Source organism: Protomyctophum parallelum (genome assembly GCF_964188405.1).
Source record: "Protomyctophum parallelum genome assembly, chromosome: 1".
Lineage (NCBI taxonomy): Eukaryota > Metazoa > Chordata > Actinopteri > Myctophiformes > Myctophidae > Protomyctophum > Protomyctophum parallelum.
Window position 1 is genome coordinate 48,692,150 of NC_139697.1, and position 21,470 is coordinate 48,713,619.

The 21,470-nt window shown below is 41.3% G+C and overlaps 1 pseudogene across 1 annotated transcript in view; it reads right to left on the reverse strand.

The window, feature by feature from the left end:
• The window catches only part of LOC310873343, a 456,333-nt pseudogene that overhangs the window by 248,782 nt on the left and 186,081 nt on the right, over window positions 1-21,470 (reverse strand). The window lies entirely within an intron of this gene.

Below are 21,470 nucleotides of genomic sequence, written 5' to 3' on the forward strand. Positions count from 1 at the left end.
CTGGGTTGCACACAGTTTGTTGAACTCCCTCTGGTGTTGTGGGTGTGGACTTCGTTGACATTAAGGAAGTATTTAGACTCCTCCTCGATTGTTTTAATAACCTTTGTCTCAAATTGACCAGCAAAACTATAATCCACAATTAGTAGGCCTAGTGTGTCCTTGCTCCAACTTGCTTGGAAATGTGCATATTGCCAGCAGGCACGTGGCAGCAGCTAAGCCGGTGAGCCTATGTGCATTTCATATTTAAGCCTAGAATCAAGCCATCCAGGATCCTGGTGACCCATGACCATAAAACCTTTGATTATGTGAATAAATTAAAATGAAAACGCTAAACAAAAGATATTTACTAAATATACAATGCTGCATTTTTATTTTTCCTTTTTTTAAATTTCCCCACAGAATCAAATGTATTAAGGTCATGAATCACCAGGATCCTGGATGGATTGATTCTAGGCTTAAATTATTGATTAGTAAAATTCAGGGGGAAATTCATTGGAGAGTTTTCAGTGGGTCCAGAACCCACTGCTATGCTCCATAGCTGCTACCCACTGTATTACACTGTACCATGGCTCCCTCTAGTGGCCGTTTATATTTAGTGCACAGTCTGCACAGCGTACGCTCTAGCACTAGCAGCGCTACTGCGCATGTGCAAAGCCCAGTGTGTTCTCTTATTGTTTCGGGAGCTGCTGCTAGTGCTACAATCCACAGACAGAACAACAATAAGAAGAAGTTTGTTAAAACAACATTATGGCGTCTGACTGTTGACACTTTGATATGCAGAGAAAACTAAAACTGTTTGAAAACAGTGTGGTCGTTAAGCAGGAGGAGGACGTGTGTTTGTTAGCAGCTCAACCACTGAAAGAAACACAGCTACAGGTAAAAAGATGAACTGATTCACCACGTTGTGTTTTTACTACAGTTATATTTTATATTATTGACTCTTGAATCTTTTAACATGGAACATGACGAGTATGTCTATAGTCTGGTCTAGAAGCAGCAGCAATATTAATATAGCCTATACAGTGTTTATGCTATTGCATCTTGTTGATGCCACTAATATTGTAACCATAACGTGTGTGAGAGAGAGAGGGGGGGAGGGGGAGAGAGAGGTGGGGGGAGGGTGGAGAGAGAGAGAGAGAGTGAGTGGGGGGAGAGAGAGAGTGTGTGAGAGAGGGGGGGAGGGTGAAGAGTGTGTGTGTGTGTGTGTGTGTGTGTGTGTGTGTGTGTGTGTGTGAGAGAGAGGGGGGGAGGGTGGAGAGAGTGTGTGTGTGTGTGTGTGTGTGTGTGTGTGTGTGTGTGTGTGTGTGTGAGAGAGAGAGAGAGAGAGAGGGGGGAGGGTGGAGAGAGAGTGTGTGAGAGAGAGAGAGAGAGGGGGGAGAGAGAAAGGGGGGAGACTAGAGAGAGAGTTATGACAGTCAGTAGGGTAGGTAGGATTCTGCTAGCCCTAGAATGGGAATCTGTTGTTACATACATTTGGTACAGTATTCAACATAACAGAGCCATATACAGTGTCCTTGACTTGAGGGTTGCAGCGGCAGAACGGCAGCATAAATGTGATAAATGCTCCGTTTGCACTCACCCATTCAATAATTCCAAAGACGTGGAGTGAGATATTGTCCTCTAGTTTCACATCCATGTGAAAGTTCTGGCACAAAACGTGTATTTAGTCAAATATCTCCAGGAATGACAGCTGGACTGAATTAATCAGAATTTTTTAATTCATCAGAACATTTAAAGACGTACAGATTTACGGGGAAAAAATAATAATCATGCAGTTGAATGCCTCCGTGAAGTTGGCACCCCATATGATGAAAATTTTAATCAAAATGGTGTCATTCTTTAGTGCTGCATTTGTGACATGAATTGTATCATTTGTGCTGGTATCATTGAAATATTTTAACAGTTACATGTTTGCATCTTTAGGTCCAAATTGAACAATACTATTCTTTCGTGTTTTTTGTTCTCTAATTTGTGCCGTTGAAACCAACAATTGTGCTATTTGGTCATTTGTATATAAATTGCTATGTTGTGTGTTGGCATGACTGTCATCATGGGGCAGTACACCTAACTAGAACAGGGCGATATACTTATACAGTAGGAAACATACTAACTTAGCCTAACTTAAAATATCTCAATATTGATACCGGCACAAATTATGAAATTTACGACACAAATTAGCACACATTAATAAAGAATGACACCATGTTTGTCTCCACCAGGCCAAAGGCCTGTGGAGAGTATGTTTTGCACATTGTGTGTGCGTGTGTGTGCGTGCGCCCGTCCATATTCAATCCCCATTGGCTAAGATTGCCTTCCAAAGTTTGCAGGATTGGTCCGTTATGAACAAAATGCCTCAAATCATGAACGCAGTGCAATTTGATGGAAATGTTGCATGCACATTCCCATTAGGTGGAGGAAGAAACCACTTGAAAATCTTCATCAGCCTCATGGTGGCGCTATAGCTATATCGTGTTTTTATCTATAACTGCACCGATTTGTGTAAAGCTTTGTATGCACACTCTAGAGGCCAAGGAAAAACCTTTGACCTGAATTTTTCACATCTGCTCTTTATAACGCCACCAGGAGGCCGACTTATGTAAAACACATTTTTTGATATTACTCCTTCAGATTTGACCCAAATATCATGCAAATTGATACACATTATCTCTATAGTCATGTGACCAAGACGGGTCTGTTTTATTTCTCATAGTGTATCGTGAATTCGTGTTTGGCTAAGATTGGAAGTTTTCAGGAGTGGCCTGTTTTGTACAAAATGCTGCGTCCATTAACACAGTGTCCGATTGCAGTGAAACTGTGCACGCTTAGGGCCGATTTATACTCCTATTTTACCGCTGTTTCGGCGCTGTAGTGCCGAAATGATTTCGCCTCGTCAGAAATTTTCAGTAGCACCGAAGAGACGACTTTAGGACGGTTCTTGCCCCCCCGAACCTCAAATGACTCACATTGTAGGCTCTACAGATCCGAACCGACTTTTATTCGGCTCTAAAATAGGAGTATGAATCGGCCCATATTCTCACTAGTTATAGAGCACTAGTGAGCATTAGTTACATTTTGCGCTAGAAACAGACTGTATCAAATATGAGGGACTGCTTATTTTTGGACCACAATGCTTATATGAGACGATTTCAAGATGACCCCTTGTTATTCACCATAGAGAAAAACCAGGGGATGAGCGAGTGACGTCAGGACTTAGGCGCTCTATTCATGTGTTCATCATATGGGTGCCAGCTTCACGGAGGTCAGTTAAATAAAGTAATAAAGGGAAAAACATGTACAGTATGGAAACTGTGGGGGGGGGGGGGGTACTTTTATTTTAATATAATTCAAAATTGTATTTGTTTTTCAAAATCGTACAAAATCTAGGTTCAGTACAAAGCAGCATTAACATTACAAACCTTAACCCTATGGCCTCATATCTGGTAGGCCAAAGGGGGGGGGGGGGACTTTAACTTTTTTTTTACCAGGGGCCAGTTTTGAATCGCAGTTGTCCGGAAGTGCTCGGTTTTGTGCTCGGTTTTGAAGGAGTCTAGGGATTCACATTTCTTAACGTCTTTTCGTAAATCATGCTTAATTGTGAACGGTTACAATTTCCGCTCACATAAATGGTTGCACTGTACGCTCCCTGCTGCTTGAACTGAGGCAGAACATTAAAAACACATTGGTTACTTTCACCTTATTCACTTTACACCATTGTTCCTTGTGTAAACTTAAGATAAGTGTGATTTCTTCCTTAATGCATGAATCCTAATGTTGGAGAGTTGGGCTAACACCGCTAGGTCTCCAGTTATTAAAGTCCTTCCTTATTCACTTGATTTCAGAGCGGTGTGTGGAATCCAGACTGCAGGTGAAGATGAATATGGACTATGTGCAATATGGACAATATCCAATGTTTATTCTTCATTTCCCCTCCTACTTCTATATCCTACCTTATTTATTATATTTAATGACTACTGCTCATATCTGCATTTACTTACTGTACTTATTAATGTATCACTTACTGACATGTTTGCACTCTGGTGAGATGCGAAAATACTTTTCAATGTGCTGTACTTGTACTGTACATTGACAATACATTGAATCTCATCTCAACTCTAGACTAATAAGAACTACAATACCCATGATGCATCACTCCCAGGTGAAGATGAACTCTCCAGGCTCAGCCAGGGACGTTTCTATTAAACAGGAAGCTGAAGACGTTTCTATTAAACAGGAAGCTGAAGACGTTTCTATTAAACAGGAAGCTGGAGACGTTTCTATTAAACAGGAAGCTGAAGACGTTTCTATTAAACAGGAAGCTGGAGACGTTTCTATTAAACAGGAAGCTGAAGACGTTTCTATTAAACAGGAAGCTGGAGACGTTTCTATTAAACAGGAAGCTGAAGACGTTTCTATTAAACAGGAAGCTGAAGACGTTTCTATTAAACAGGAAGCTGAAGACGTTTCTATTAAACAGGAAGCTGAAGACGTTTCTATTAAACAGGAAGCTGAAGACCAGCCACACCTCAGTAAGTTTCATGTCCGACATGAGCTGACAGGCACTTTTTTATGTCAGTCAATCAATCAAGTCAACTTAATTCAAGAGGCAGATGCCAAAAATTGTTTTTATAATTAAATGTAATATTCTTTAGGGGCATGTCATGTGCACAGCCTTTGTGATCTACCTTTTGGGCACCCCTGGTATAGAGTGTTTAACTTTCAAACAAGTATTTGAAAGCTTAGCGTCTGCACTTTCTTACTCTTTACAAAACTGAAACCATTATGTGCGACACAATTTCTAGCAGGTGTGAAAAATACTTGCTTGGCCGACTGGCAGCGTGAACAAGACATCTGGCGCTGATCACTAGTTTGTGAGATTTGATCACTACAGTAGTTTGTGAGATTTGATCACTACAGTAGTTTGTGAGATTTTCTCCAGACACACAGGCAGACACATTCACAGACTCTCAGACCCATTTACAGACGTACAGAGCTACGCTATGGAAATGTTTTACATAGATTGTTAAGCTACCATCGGTCCACATTTCAAGCTTTCATTGTCAGAAGTTCTTATGTTTCATAACGTCATGCACTGAGTGGCATGACTAATTTACTACCAAATCAGAGCTCAGGTGTGAAATATCATGTTTTTAATTTGTTTAAAAATGTCATGATTAAAAAAAATGCTGTAACGCCATAATTCATTTTGGGGCTAAAGTAACTACATATATTACTTCAAATTATTATTATTTGTTTCGTATTTTGCTAAAATCTTGCTAAACGGTTTAGTCAATCTTATCTTGGTACGCAACAGTTAATTCTTTACATGAAACATGCGAGAAGAATGGATTTACATTTTCGGAATCCAGTGTTGACCATAATGTGTAATGTTCTGCTCCTAGACATCCTGCACATGGTTGTGTGTAAAGAGGAGGTTTCCCCTAAACAGGAGAGGAGCCCCAGTCTGCTCCAGGAGGAACCAGAGCCTCCACACATTAAATATGAACAGGAGGAACTACTTCAAAGACCAGAGGAACCTGTTGTGTCAATGTTGACATTACTAGCAGTGAAAGGTGAAGAAGAAAATGATGATAATAATTATGATGGAGAAGACATCTCTTCCCACTGCTCTGAAGTTGAACTTGAACTTGAATCTGACACTGAAGTCACTGAAGACAGTGATGATTGGGAGGAGACGAGTGAAGTCGATGATGACGAACGGCGTGACAACAGTTTCAGTGCGTCGGCTCCCTTGAAGACACGCCAGCGTGTCCACACTGGAGAAAAACCTTTCCAATGTAAACATTGTAACAAGAGTTTCAGTGTGTCAGGTCACCTGAAGACACACCTTCGTGTCCACACTGGAGAAAAACCTTTCCAATGTAAACATTGTAACAAGAGTTTCAGGCAGTCAGGTGATCTGAAGACACACCAGAGTGTCCACACTGGAGAAAAACCTTTCCAATGTAAACATTGTAACAAGAGTTTCAGTGTTTCAGGTAACCTTAGGAGGCACCAGCGTTTCCACACTGGAGTAAAACCTTTCCAATGTAAACATTGTAACAAGAGTTTCAGTGACTCAGGTAACCTTAGGAAGCACCAGCGTTCCCACACTGGAGAAAAACCTTTCCAATGTAAACATTGTAACAAGAGTTTCAGTGAGTCAGGTTCCCTGAAGAGGCACCAGCGTGTCCACACTGGAGTAAAACCTTTCCAATGTAAACATTGTAACAAGAGTTTCAGAGTGTCAGATCACCTGAAGAGGCACCAGAGTGTCCACACTGGAAAACCCTTTCCACTGTAAACATTGTAACACAAGTATCAAAAAGAGATGGTCACTGAAAACACAACAGCTTATCCACAGTTCTCCCTGGACAAAAAAAACAACATTAAAAATGAATAAATTATGTCATCGGTAAACGGTGTGACAAATGTTTAAATAACTCAGGATTCACAGTAAAAAAGAAAGTTTCCACTATAAATGAGCTCATTGGGAGGATCAAATTAAACAGCTGTATGTTCGTAGGGAGGTCGATAGACAAGGACAATATTATGGATTATTATACTGCTCCTATATTTCAAAACAAATGCGGTAAATTCTCCCTGTACAGCACGGCCACCCAGGCGTGGAATGGCCTCACCCCTTCCCTAAAAAAATGCATATCACTTACATGTTTTAACACAGGCCTTACATCCACCTCTCAGCAGGCCCCTCCCCCAGGTCCAAGGGAGAGGAAATGATCACCCCTTCCTTTCCCCCCACTCTGTACATACAGTGTTTGATTTTCCTGTAATGATGTTGTTGATATTGATGTTGTTGGATTTTCTTTTGTTGAGGGGCAAAGCTATCCTCTCCTATGCCCAGCTTTGGCTGTTTGTGTGAACACAAACAATGATTTAATTGGCTGATCACCCCATCTGATTGGCTTATATACATATTGAGGATTAGAACGTAAGGGCATTTGTGATGATTTGATTGGCTGACCACAGAATGTGATGTATGATAAGAGCGCCCCTCTCTTCACACAAGTGTGATTTGTTATTCATGTCTATTAATTGATTCCATAGGGCCTAAATGGAAACGAGACCGCAAGGACTTTTTTCTTTCTTTCTTTTTGTACTATCCCTTCTGGAATAAGTGTTTGACTACTCTGTTGTTGTTTTTACATTTATGTCTAAATAAACTATTCAATCAATCAATCCTGTCAATAGAGGCCTCCATTCTCCTGCTCTTTTGTTTACTTCTAATTTTAAACACTTTAACAAACCATTTATGTTTACTTTATTTGTATTATTTACTAGACTTAGAGAATGACATTACAGTATTGCATATTATTTTTGCTGTTTTTATAGAATGTTACTGTATTGATGTTGGATGTGAATCTCTTGAGAGCGTAACATTAAACCAAATGGACCCAGTGACGTCACATCACATCCTGTCCACATGATGTAGGAGATCCACATGGAAGCCTGGCCGTCATTAGACCTTGTGGTGGTTGTTCTGTTCCTGTTTGTTCTAGTGGTGAGTCCAGAGAGTCACCACTGTCTCTGTTTGTTCTAGTGGTGAGTCCAGAGAGTCACCACTGTCTCTGTTTGTTCTAGTGGTGAGTCCAGAGAGTCACCACTGTTTCTGTTCTAGTGGTGAGTCCAGGGAGTCACCACTGTCTCTGTTCTAGTGGTGAGTCCAGAGAGTCACCACTGTTTCTGTTCTAGTGGTGAGTCCAGAGAGTCACCACTGTCTCTGTTTGTTCTAGTGGTGAGTCCAGAGAGTCACCACTGTCTCTGTTTGTGAAAGTGGTTACGTGTAAGAGCAGGATTTTATAACAATTGAAACAATGAAAAATAGTAAGAAGAGCTTGAGAATAACTTCATTGGTTATGTGGCAGGATGGGCGTGAGCGTTCCCACGCTGTCACGGCCCGTCCTCCGCCCACTGATTAGGGCTTGATGAGTGTCACCGCGGCGTTATAAGGCGACGTGTCAGACATGTTTGTCAGCTGTCTGTCTCTCTCTTCCGCACTGCTGGTGGGTGCCACACGGTGGTGGTGACTCTAAACAACGCTGTCCCGTCGGGTGACGGAGCGTTTGGTCCTCACATCAGTGCAGGTATGTTTCCACACATTGCTGTTTTTACCATCGCCTGCACGTAATAGTTGACTGTGAGCACTTGTGTTTTAGCCTCGGGGCTACCCCTGACTTACTCCTTCCTGGGTCCTACATGATTGGGATCCAGGCGCCACGGTTTGAGGGTCTTAAACTATGCTGGGAGAAGGATTTAGGGGTAGGCCTACATAATACATTTTACACATAACATACAGTATGGCAAGAAATCTGCTACTGACTCCCGACTGCGTCTCCTAGGTGAGTGCAGTACTTTCATCCGACGGAGCATTGGTCCGAACGACAACCTACCTCCTCCCTCATCCTAACCCTAACCTCCCCCGGGGCAGACACCTAAACCTATAACCGCAACCCTCTCCCGACCCGCAGCGCACCTCGGATGATAGTATGCCTCCCCTCCTAGGTGGGTGACCTTGGGGAATTTTATTAAAATGACTATATGACCAAAACTACTTCATAATGTGTAAAAATCAACACTGGTCCAGGACTACTTACTCCGTGGTTAGAGAGGACAGCAGCAGCAGAGAGTTCCCACTGTCTTCATCCAGCTGTCTGCTCCTCCTGTGTGTCTGAAGGTTTAAATGCGTTGCGTTTTGCGTCCCAAAACGCAGTAGGCCTATTATGGAAACCATCGACCACTGCGTTCACGGGATGCAACTTTATCCTGCACTGAAGACTGTCACTCTCTGTTCTGCACTGCTGTGCTGGAGAAGTATATCACTCTGTCGGTAGCACAACTATCCCCCGCACCTCTCTACAGAGTGATAGAGAGAGATCCTTGATTGATTGAAGTATTTATTAACTTACATTTTAAGCACAACTCAATACAAAAACTGTTAACTCGGGGCAGCGGTGGCCTAAGGGTTAGAGGAGCGCCCTTGTTGCCGAAAGGTTGCCAGTTCGATTCCCCGGACGGGTAGGAAGAATCTGGGTGGGAAAGTGATTGTCATCACTCACCCAACACCGCTGAAGTGCCCTTGAGCAAGGCACTGAACCCCCAACTGCTCCCCCTGGAGCTGCTTAGTGGCCAACAGTATCAGACTGAGGTTGTACTGGTCAGCTCCCAGGTTTTAATGTGTGTGTGTGTGTGTGTGTGTGTGTGTGTGTGTGTGTGTGTGTGTGTGTCTGTGTGTGTGTGTGTCTGTGTGTCTGTGTGTTTTTATGTGCAGGGAGTTGCTGAAAATGAGCGCCTGTGCTCAGCTACTTCCCTGGGTAAATAAAGAATAAAATAAAATAATAAAAAAAGACTGTGAGTGAAGCATTATACTTGTTTGAGATGAATTGAACAAGGTGGACCTGCACCTTGTTAGTTCATCAAAACATTTAGAGACGTACAAATATACACTTCTATATAGCCAAGAACAGAACAGGAATTCATCATAAAGAGGTAAAAAGGGAAAATAAACATACAGTGAGGGGAAAAGGGGTGGGTGGTGGGGGGGATTCAGAGTTTATGGGGGCCAGTTTAGAATGGCAGCTGTCCGTAGGTGCCCTTTGAGAGCGGTTTTGAAGGAGTCAGGGATTTGCATGTCTTAATGACTGTTTGTAGGGCGTTCCACATTTTGGTGGCCTAGGAGTGAAATTAATTTAGTCCCTTATTTGTGCTGAATCTGGGTTGCACATGGTTTGTTGAACTCCCTCTGGTGTTGTGGGTGTGGACTTCGTTGACATTAGGGAAGTATTTAGACTCCTCCTCGATTGTTTTAATAACCTTTGTCTCAAATTGACCAGCAAAACTATAATCCACAATTAGTAGGCCTAGTGTGTCCTTGCTCCAACTTGCTCTGAAATGTGCATATTGCCAGCAGGCACGTGGCAGCAGCTAAACTAAGCCGGTGAGCCTGTGCATTTCATATTTAAGCCTAGAATCAAGCCATCCAGGATCCTGGTGACCCATGCCCCATTGATTCTGTGAATAAATTAAAAAGAAAACGCTAACCAAAATATATTTACTAAATATACAATGCTGCATTTTTATTTCCCCACAGAATCAAAGGTTTTATGGTCATGAATCACCAGGATCCTGGATGGATTGATTCTAGGCTTAAATTATTGATTGGGGAAATTAATTGCAGAGTTTTCAGTGGGTCCAGAACCCACTGCTATGCTCCATAGCTGCTACCCACTGTATTACACTGTACCATGGCTCCCTCTAGTGACCGTTTATATTTAGTGCACAGTCTGCACAGCGTACGCTCCAGCAGCGCTACAGCGCATGTGCAAAACCCAGTGTGATCTCTTATTGTTTCGGGAGCTGCTGCTACAATCCACAGACAGAACAACAACAAGAAGAAGTTTGTTAAAACAACATCATGGCGTCTGACTGTTGACACTTTGATATGCAGAGAAAACTAAAAGGTGTGGTTTGAAAACAGTGTGGTCGTTAAGGGGGAGGAGGACGTGTGTTTGTTAGCAGCTCAACCACTGAAAGAAACACAGCTACAGGTAAAAAGATGAACTGATTCACCACGTTTTGTTTTTACTACAGTTATATTTTATATTATTGACTCTTGAATCTTTTAACATGAAACATGACGAGTATGTCTATAGTCTGGTCTAGAAGCAGCAGCAATATTAATATAGCCTATACAGTGTTTATGCTATTGCATCTTGTTGATGCCACTAATATTGTAACCATACCGTGTGTGTGAGAGAGAGGGGGGAGGGGTAGAGAGAGAGTGTGTGTGTGTGTGTGTGTGTGTGTGTGTGTGTGTGTGTGAGAGAGAGAGGGGGTGGGAGAGAGAGAAAGGGGGGGAGAGGGTGGAGATAGAGAGAGAATACTGCAGTCTAATGTTTACTAATGCTGCAGTCTAATGTTTACTAATACTGCAGTCTAATGTTTACTAATGCTGCAGTCTACTGTTTACTAATACTGCAGTCTAATGTTTACTAATACTGCAGTCTAATGTTTACTAATAATGCAGTATAATGTTTACTAATTCTGCAGTCTAATGTTTACGAATACTGCAGTTTTTATTCTGTTATTCTCTGTATGTTCAGTATGTTGCGGAGGGGAGAGAGAGAGAGTTATGACAGTCAGTAGGGTCGGTAGGATTCTGCTAGCCCTAGAATGGGAATCTGTTGTTACATACATTTGGTACAGTATTCAACATAACAGAGCCATAGAACAGTGTCCTTGACTTGAGGGTTGCAGCGGCAGAACGGCAGCATAAATGTGATAAATGCTCCGTTTGCACTCACCCATTCAATAATTCCAAAGACGTGGAGTGAGATATTTCCTCTAGTTTCACATCCATGTGAAAGTTCTGGCACAAAACGTGTATTTAGTCAAATATCTCCACTTTTTTACGAGCTGCACCCGGATGGCTTTCTCTCCGTGCGAGGGGCCCGAAATGACAGCTGGACTGAATTAATCAAAATTTCCTCCGATCATCACAAACGTCATCACCAATTGACCAGGGGCCTATTTCACGAAACTTGGATTAACTAATCCAGGATTTAGGCCAAAGCCAGGCTTTTTAAATCCTGATCTTTACAGCCTGGTTTATTCCGTTCCACTAAAGCCAAGCGAGGCTCAGAATTGGTGGATTTGGCGAGCCGGGATCAGCAAGCCTGGCTTAATAGACAGTCTGGCTTTTTGTCTCTAGACCCCTTATGTGGATCACAGGTTTACTGATCCTTCTTCTTCATGGGGTATTAAGGCAGTTTGCATCCTTAATAGTTGCATTACAGCCCCCTTCTGTATATCTCATTATCTTTACTAATCTATTCAAGACTTACTGATACAAGGACTTAAGCTTCTAAAATAAATACTGCTGCTGTAATTAAAGAGAGAACATACTCTCAATAGATAGACTGAATGATTAACTACCCCAAAAATATAGTTGTAACCTGGGCACTAAGGCCCGGAAACAGAACCACCAGACTACGCCACTCTGGGAATTTCACCCAGAGAATATATGTACAATACAAGTTGCAAGCCCACTGGGCAAAGATAAGGGGAGCAGAGACGTGCAGTTCCAGTTGAAATATATATTGTTTTATTGAATTATGTCTAATACAAAATGTTCATTAAAAGTGACTTTAATCAAAGGGTCAATCTCTAAAAACTATCTAAAAATGCAATAGCCTATATTAAAACCCGTATACCAGTAGCCAGGGGGGGGTGCCCAGGTGTCCTTGCTGACAGGAGGAAGGCAGGGAGTGAGGGGAAGGAGGGGAAAGGGCACCGCCACCAAAGAGCGCACCCTTCACATTAAACACTGCAAAACAAGAGAAAACAATTATACACAGCACTAGTCCCACATTAAACAAATAGCATGCACTAACTAAACCCCAAGACAACGTGACCCACCACCTGTCGGGACTACAACCACAGCACCCCCAAGCCACTGGCAACACTATAGAGTATAGACTGATACTAATACTAATACTACGTTATGTTCAATCAAGCATTTATCCAAAGAAAGGGGGGCATTAAGGCTGAGACACGTTGCACAGTAGGTTTGCACCAAACGATAAGCGAAGTAAAACAAAACAAAACGAAATCATAAACAAATTAAAGAGGACAAAAACAGCAGTGGTAAAGAGCTCCTCCTCAAATTAAGAGGGCCACACTAGGCCATGACGTCATGCTCTGGTCCATAAACGCCGCATGACACCGAACCGGAGCCGAAGTGCGCCGCATGCAGTCGGCATACGAGGCCATGACTCGAGGCGCCATGCCACTGAACCATCAGCAGTTGATGGGCAGACAAGGCCTTAAGCCTACGACATGTGGGGGGAAGAAGCAGCCTATCCCAGGGAAGCTGGGATTCCCACTGTCCATGCCTGCCCTGCAAGAGTTAAGGAACATTCATATTTTGCTCAAAACATACATTTATCAAAACACATGAAACCGTGCATACTGCATACCATCAATGAGTCTCTTGTTGCACCTAGACCCAACACACCACCAGGCAACCACAACAAGCCAGCCAGCTACTCTGATGGCCGGGTGTGGCTCCCCTTTATTCAGTCAGCAGCCAGGTGTCACAGCTGTCCTGAATATGGGTGATTGGGGAGTCACATCACATGTCTAGGAAAGCTCAACTCACTACATAGTTTACATTTTACCACTACTATTAACTTAAACAGAATTCTTAATATTGTAAGCATAATGATATTGTCGCATTGTGATATTTGGCCATAACTCCCTCCTCTGAGGGAGCTACCTTTGGGGAAGGGGGTTGTTGTCCAGACAGGGCCGGGTCATGGGTTCATTTAGCATGCCAAAGTTTGTGCTATTGCCATTGAGAATGCATTGGGCGTTTAAGTTAAATAACTCAGAAACTACAAAACATTTCAAAGTAAAAAGTTCCAGCATGTGTCTCCACAGTAAGCTGAATTTTACAAAGTGTGAATGGAGTTTCTAGGTGAAAGTGATTTTTTTAAGTGCCTATAAAATGTCTCAAATTTGAAAGCACTATATTTCTAAAACTATGAAACATTTCAAAGATTCCTTTTCAGGCACACATGTCCACCGTAGGATGAACCTAAATTGGTTTGAATGGGGTTTCTAGGTGTAAGTATGTAGGACTAGTAGTGGGTGAAACGTTACAATGGTAATATGTTGTAAAACAATGAGTAATGGTAATATTTAGTGGTTTTCACTTTTACAAAAAAATAATAATAATAATATAATTCTTCTTAACCGTGCACTTGCACGACAACAAACCTATTCATGGGGAACATTCACCAAAAGCAGCTGATCTACAAGCTCACAAGCTGTCATGATGTTGTGCAGCCTATATATTTTGGTTATTTGATTTTATATAGTGCTTAAATTAGTCCTTTAATGCAGACCGATACAAATAAGGCAACATAAACCCATAATAATTGAATAAATCTGGAAAACATCATTGGTTTGTGATCAGTTTGACTGCTTAATGAACAGTAAAGACATCAGGATTAGGTTAAACCTGGCTGTTAGCCTGGTCCGGAGTAGGCTAAGTCCAAAGCATTAGTTTCCATGGTAACTTATGTAGCATCACTTTCATGAAACCGAATCAAGCCTCAACATATCCAGGTTAACTGGTTAAGTTAATCTGGCAAGATCAACCAGCTTTCATGAAACCGGTTAAGCACTGATCCAGGATATATTAACAGTTTCCGTGCCGCGAATGGATTACTCCAGGTTAATGTCGCTGCCGTATCGGACATACCCGCCTTTTGTTTTATGTGTTTAATCCGCCGTAATGTAATGAATCAAAAGAAAATCCGTCTTCGTCGCGGAGTATGAGACTGGATGGCTTCGCTGTGATGACGAAACCGGAAATCGTCACATGCTGTGGGCTGCTAGGGCTTCTGGGAAATTGAGGCCAATGGAAATGCATTGGTTGCAACGCCTCATTGAAACCAATCTTGTGTGCGTCTTCCGGGTGCACCAAGATGGTGGATGCTGCACACAGATCATAACAAACCACGGGAGCTTTTTTTGATGGATTTTCGCGGATTAAAAGCCCAAATAATTCAGCGTATGCTCTAAAGGTAATACAACAATCTCGGCAGTGAAGGGGGGTTGATTAAAATGCGGGTTAATCGTAAAAAACAGTCAAACTGTTAAGCCAGGATATGTGTTAAAGCCCGGCTTAATCTCTAATCCAAGTTTTGTGAAATAGGCCCCTGGGAAGCCCAAATGTTTGGGGCAGGTCAGGTGCATTGCGATAGGTGCTGGGTAATTAATCACACCACCTGCCAATTGTGTGCTACGAGGATACATTTTAGAAAAGCACTAAGACTTGCTGTTTACATCCATTTTTAATTAATCAGAACATTTATAGACGTACAGATTTACAGCAGGGAAAAAAGGAAATAATCATGCAGTTAAATGCCTCCGTGAAGTTGGCACCCCATATGATGAAAACATGAATCAAAATTGTGTCATTCTTTAGTGCTGCATTTGTGACATGAATTGTATCATTGTCTCCACCAGGCCGAAGGCATGGGGGTAGAGTATGTTTTGCACTCCGTCCGTCCGTGTGTCCGTGTGTCCATCCGTCCGTCCGTCCGTCCGTTAGCAGCTAATCTCGGCCACCGTTAACCAAATTTTGCACACACACTCCCTGGATGCCAACGATGAACCTCTGCCCCAAACTTTCCAGAACGGCCTGTTATAGCGCCACCAGGAGGCCGCTTTGTGCAAAACAAGTTTTTGCACAGTACACCTACAGATTTTGTCCAAACATCACGCAAATTGGTACACAGTCTCTCTAGCCATTCAACGAAACCGCTCTTTCAGATTTCTCAGACTCCATCCTGATTGGTTAAGATTGGCTTCCAAAGTTCACAGGAGTGCTAAGTTTCAAACAAAATGCTGCAAATCATGAACACATCGCCTGATTTCCGTGAAATTGTGCACCCACATTCCCACTAGGCCGAGGACAAAATGCCACATCAACAATTTCAACTCAGCCTCAAGGTGGCGCTATAACTGGCCGAAAAGTGTTTTTACCTCTAACTGCACGAATCTGTGGATAACTTTGTATGCCAACTCCCTAGAGGCCAAGGAAAAACCTTTGCCTGGAATTTTTCACATCTGCTCTTTATAGCGCCACCAGGAGGCCGACATATGTAAAACACATTTTCTATTATTACTCCTTCAGATTTTATCCAAATTTCACGCAAATCGGTACACATGATCTCCATAGTCATGTGATCAAGGCAGGTTTGTTTGATTTCTCATATTCCATCCTGATTGGCCACGATTGGCTCCTACAGTTTTCAGGAGTAGCCCGCTTTGTACAAATCGCCACAACTCCTCAACGCAGCGTCCGATTGCGATGAAACTGTGCACGCATATTCCCACTAGGCTGAGGAAGAACTCCTGGTGGAGACCTGTGCCCAGAAGGGCACTTTTTCTAGTTCGGCTCTAAAATAGGAGTATGAATCGGCCCATATTCTCACTAGTTATAGAGCACTAGTGAGTATTATTTATATTTTGCGCTAGAAACAGATCATTTCAAATATGAGGGACTGCTTATTTTTGGACCATAATGCTTATATGAGACGATTTCAAGATGGCCCCATGTTATTCACCATAGAGAAAAACCAGGGGATGAGCGAGTGACGTCAGGACTTAGGCGCTCTATTCATGTGTTCATCATATGGGGTGCCAGCTTCACGGAGGACAGTTAAAGACAGTAATAAAGGGAAAAACATGTACAGTATGGAAACGGGGGGGGGGGGGGGGGGGGGGGACACGACTTCTTTTTATATATAATTCAATTTTTTATTTGTTTGTTTTTTATTTTGTATTTGTTTTTCAAAATCGTACAAAATCTAGGTTCAGTACAAAGCAGCATCAACATTACAAACCTTACAAATAGCCAGTCCAAAAAACATAAAAAAGAAGAAAAATAACAGCAAGGAAATAAATGTTCATTTAAGGTTCATATACATCCAGAACTCATCCCATGTCTCTTTCATTTAGCTTTCTGCATCTACCCTGCCCAACATATATTCATATGATGTCATTTCTTCATTCCATTCTGTAAGCCCAGGTGTTCTGGGGACCTTCCAATGACGCAACAGTATTCTGGCAGCTGTAACAAGTCCAACCTTTATAATAGTGAAATATTTTTTAGATATGCCAGCAGTTCTGTCCCCTAATAGACAGTGCCGCGGATCCCTGGGCAACGTCAATTCCGCCCATTTCTCAAAGAAATCCAGTACCCTACACCAGAAAGGTTATACTGTGCGACAGTCCCTAATCATATTTATATATGTGCCAATTTCTTCTTTGCATTTCCAACATGTGTTATTATCCGCGATTCCCATTTTAAGTAATCTAGTCGGTGTCAAATAATATCTATGAATAATCTTATACTGAATACATTTCCCTCTTGCTTCTCTAATTCCACTTCCTACATTTGCTATAATTCTCCTCCAAAGCTCATTTTCAATGTCTACGCCCAAATCATTCTGCCAAATGGATTTGAGACTGTCACATGTACCTCCCAGCAGTTCTTTTGTCATTTTGTTAAAAACAGATGTGGTAATTTTAGATATTCAACTTGTGACTTCAACAGTCATCAAGAGTACTGCCCAGACAGTTTCTCATTTGTAAATATTTCCAGAATGTACCATCATTTCCAAGGTCAAATTTATCTTTTAAATCTGAGTAAGTTATAAAAGCCCCATTTTCAAATAGATCACCAATAGTATTAAGCCCTGCTGCTTGCTATTTTTAACTTTAACTTTTTTTTACCAGTTTTGAATCGCAGCCGTCCGTGAGTGCTCTTTGAGGGCGGTTTTGAAGGAGTCTAGGGATTCACATTTCTTTCGTATTTTCGTAAACCATGCTTAATTGTGAACGGTTACAATTTCCGCTCACATAAATGTTTGCACTGTACGCTCCCTGCTGCTTGAACTGAGGCAGAACATTAAAAACACATTGGTTACTTTCACCTTATTCACTTTACACCATTGTTCCTTGTGTAAACTTAAGTTAAGTGTGATTTCTTCCTTAATGCATGAATCCTAATGTTGGAGAGTTGGGCTAACACCACTAGGTCTCCAGTTATTAAAGTCCTTCCTTATTCACTTGATTTCAGAGCGGTGTGTGGAATCCAGACTGCAGGTGAAGATTAATATGCACTATGTGCAATATGGACAATATCCAATGTTTATTCTTCATTTCCCCTCCTACTTCTATATTCTACCTTATTTATTATATTTAATGACTACTGCTCATATCTGCATTTACTTACTGTACTTATTAATGTATCACTTACTGACATGTTTGCATTGACAATACATTGAATCTCATCTCATCTCAACTCTAGACTCATAAGAACTACAATACCCATGATGCATCACTCCCAGGTGAAGATGAACTCTCCAGGCTCAGCCAGCGACGTTTCTATTAAACAGGAAGCTGAAGACGTTTCTATTAAACAGGAAGCTGAAGACGTTTCTATTAAACAGGAAGCTGAAGACGTTTCTATTAAACAGGAAGCTGAAGACGTTTCTATTAAACAGGAAGCTGAAGACATGTCTATTAAACAGGAAGCTGAAGACGTTTCTATTAAACAGGAAGCTGAAGACGTTTCTATTAAACAGGAAGCTGAAGACGTTTCTATTAAACAGGAAGCTGAAGACGTTTCTATTAAACAGGAAGCTGAAGACGTTTCTATTAAACAGGAAGCTGAAGACGTTTCTATTAAACAGGAAGCTGAAGACCAGCCACACCTCAGTAAGTTTCATGTGCTCTTCCTTTCTTTAATATTTTCTGTTCTCTAGGGCTGCCACAATGTCTTATTTTCACTGTACAATAACAATGGCAAAAAATACATACTCATACTCAGACACTCATAATATAGTCCGGTCGCTTGTGTAATTTCAAACCATATTGGATTCTGTGCAAATGGAATCATGGATTGTCTTTTTTTGAAAGGTATTCTCTATTGTATTTAATATTTAATGTCTATTACCATAAACAAAAGCACATCGTATTTTGCACAAATGCAATGTGAAAGACAACCGGACCGTATAAATTCACCATGTGATTTTCTTTACAATATGGATGTAGTTGGTCTAAAACAGGTTTTTATGGTGTGTCTCCGTCTATAAATGGCTCTGTGAGTCTGAACGATAGATACGTATCACAAAACAGTCCTAGACCACCGATTGCCGATGTTTTGACAAATATTGCCAGAAATGTAAACGTTTTCAAATCAAATTGAACATCTTAGTGGATAACATTTAAACAAAAAGCAAGGGAAAAAAATTAATGTTTTGATGCTACAGATTTAATCATATATATTGTAACTGGCAGACAGAAACTGATTGTGATGTTTGTTTGTTCTAAAGCTGAGTCACACAGCATTTCCTGACGTATCGATATGGTACGATTATCGGCAAGGAATACGATAGGATTATTGCCACATGGATTAATTGAACCCACCGCTAGTCTGAGCTGTGTGAGATAACACGGGTCTTTGAATGTCTTTTTCTCAGCTTCTTCATTTGAGGTTTAACCATTTGAACCCCAGCATCCCTATATTGTGTGGCGAACAGTTGCCTGAAATAGCAAATCTACAAGCTCACAGATACATATCTTATAGTATTAGTTCATGAAGCACAGAGGGTTAGTTCACTAATTATAGAGCAGGGGTGCCCGCTCTTTTTTTACATGAGAGCTACTTTCAAAATGAACAGCTCAACAAGATCTACTCACTGAAAACATTATAATTAAGACATATATTTATTTTATATATTTATATTTAAGACAAAAGCACTTGGAATGGGAAAGGGGAGAAATGGAATAGGTAGTTTTGCATTATGGGTTTGAGCTGACAGGCACTTTTTTATGTCAGTCAATCAATCAAGTCAACTTAATTCAAGAGGCAGATGCCAAAAATTGTTTTTATATTTAAATGTAATATTCTTTAGGGGCATGTCATGTGCACAGCCTTTGTGATCTACCTTTTGGGCACCCCTGGTATAGAGTGTTTAACTTTCAAACAAGTATTTGAAAGCTTAGCATCTGCACTTTCTTACTCTTTACAAAACTGAAACCATTATGTGCGACACAATTTCTAGCAGGTGTGAAAAATACTTTCTTGGCCGACTGGCAGTGTGAACAAGACATCTGGCACTGATCACTAGTTTGTGAGATTTGATCACTACAGTAGTTTGTGAGATTTGATCACTACAGTAGTTTGTGAGATTTGATCACTACAGTAGTTTGTGAGATTTGATCACTACAGTAGTTTGTGAGATTTTCTCCAGACACACAGGCAGACAGATTCACAGACTCTCAGACCCATTTACAGACGTACAGAGCTACGCTATGGAAATGTTTTACATAGATTGTTAAGCTACCATCGGTCCACATTTCAAGCTTTCATTGTCAGAAGGTCTTCTGTTTCATAACGTCATGCACTGAGTGGCATGACTAATTTACTACCAAATCAGAGCTCAGGTGTGAAATATCATGTTTTTAATTTGTTTAAAAATGTCATGATTAAAAAAAATGCTGTAACACCATAATTCATTTTGGGGCTAAAGTAACTACATATATTACTTCAAATTATTATTATTTGTTTCGTATTTTGCTAAAATCTTGCTAAACGGTTTAGTCAATCTTATCTTGGTACGCAACAGTTAATTCTTTACATGAAACATGCGAGAAGAATGGATTTACATTTTCGGAATCCAGTGTTGACCATAATGTGTAATGTTCTGCTCCTAGACATCCTGCACATGGTTGTGTGTAAAGAGGAGGTTTCCCCTAAACAGGAGAGGAGCCCCAGTCTGCTCCAGGAGGAACCAGAGCCTCCACACATTAATGATGAACAGGAGGAGCTTAAAGAGGAACAGGAGGAACTACCTCAAAGACCAGAGGAACCTGTTGGATCAACGTTGACATTACTAGCAGTGAAAGATGAAGGAGAAGACATCTCTTCCCACTGCTCTGAAGTTGAACTTGAACTTGAATCTGACACTGAAGACAGTGATGATTGGGAGGAGACCGATGAGGACGAAAGGTGTGACAAGAGTTTCAATGATTCGGCTCCCTTGAAGACACGCCAGCGTGTCCACACTGGAGAAAAACCTTTCCAATGTAAACATTGTAACAAGAGTTTCAGTTACTCAAGTCACCTGAAGAGACACCAGAGTGTCCAAACTGGAGAAAACCTTTCCAATGTAAACATTGTAACAAGAGTTTCAGCTATTCGGGTAACCTTTGCAGCCACCTTCGTGTCCACACTGGAGAAAAACTTTTCCAATGTAAACATTGTAACAAGAGTTTCCGTAGGTCAGATCACCTGAAGACACACCAGCGTGTCCACACTGGAGAAAAACCTTTCCAATGTAAACATTGTAACAAGAGTTTCAGTGACTCAGGTAACCTTAGGAAGCACCAGCGTTCCCACAATGGAGAAAAACCTTTCCAATGTAAACATTGTAACAAGAGTTTCAGTGAGTCAGGTTCCCTGAAGAGGCACCAGCGTCTCCACACTGGAGTAAAACCTTTCCAATGTAAACATTGTAACAAGAGTTTCCGTAGGTCAGATCACCTGAAGACACACCAGTGTGTCCACACTGGAGAAAAACCTTTCCAATGTAAACATTGTAACAAGAGTTTCCGTAGGTCAGATCACCTGAAGACACACCAGAGTGTCCACACTGGAGAAAAACATTTCCAATGTGAACATTGTGACAAGAGTTTCAGTAAGTCAGATCACCTGAAGAGGCACCAGAGTGTCCACACTGGAGAAAAACTTTTCTAATGTAAACATTGTAAAGAGTTTCAGTGACTCAGGTTTCCTGAAATCACACCAGTATGTCCACACTGGAGAAAAACCTTCCCGCTGTAAACATTGTAACAAGAGTGTCTGTAAGTTA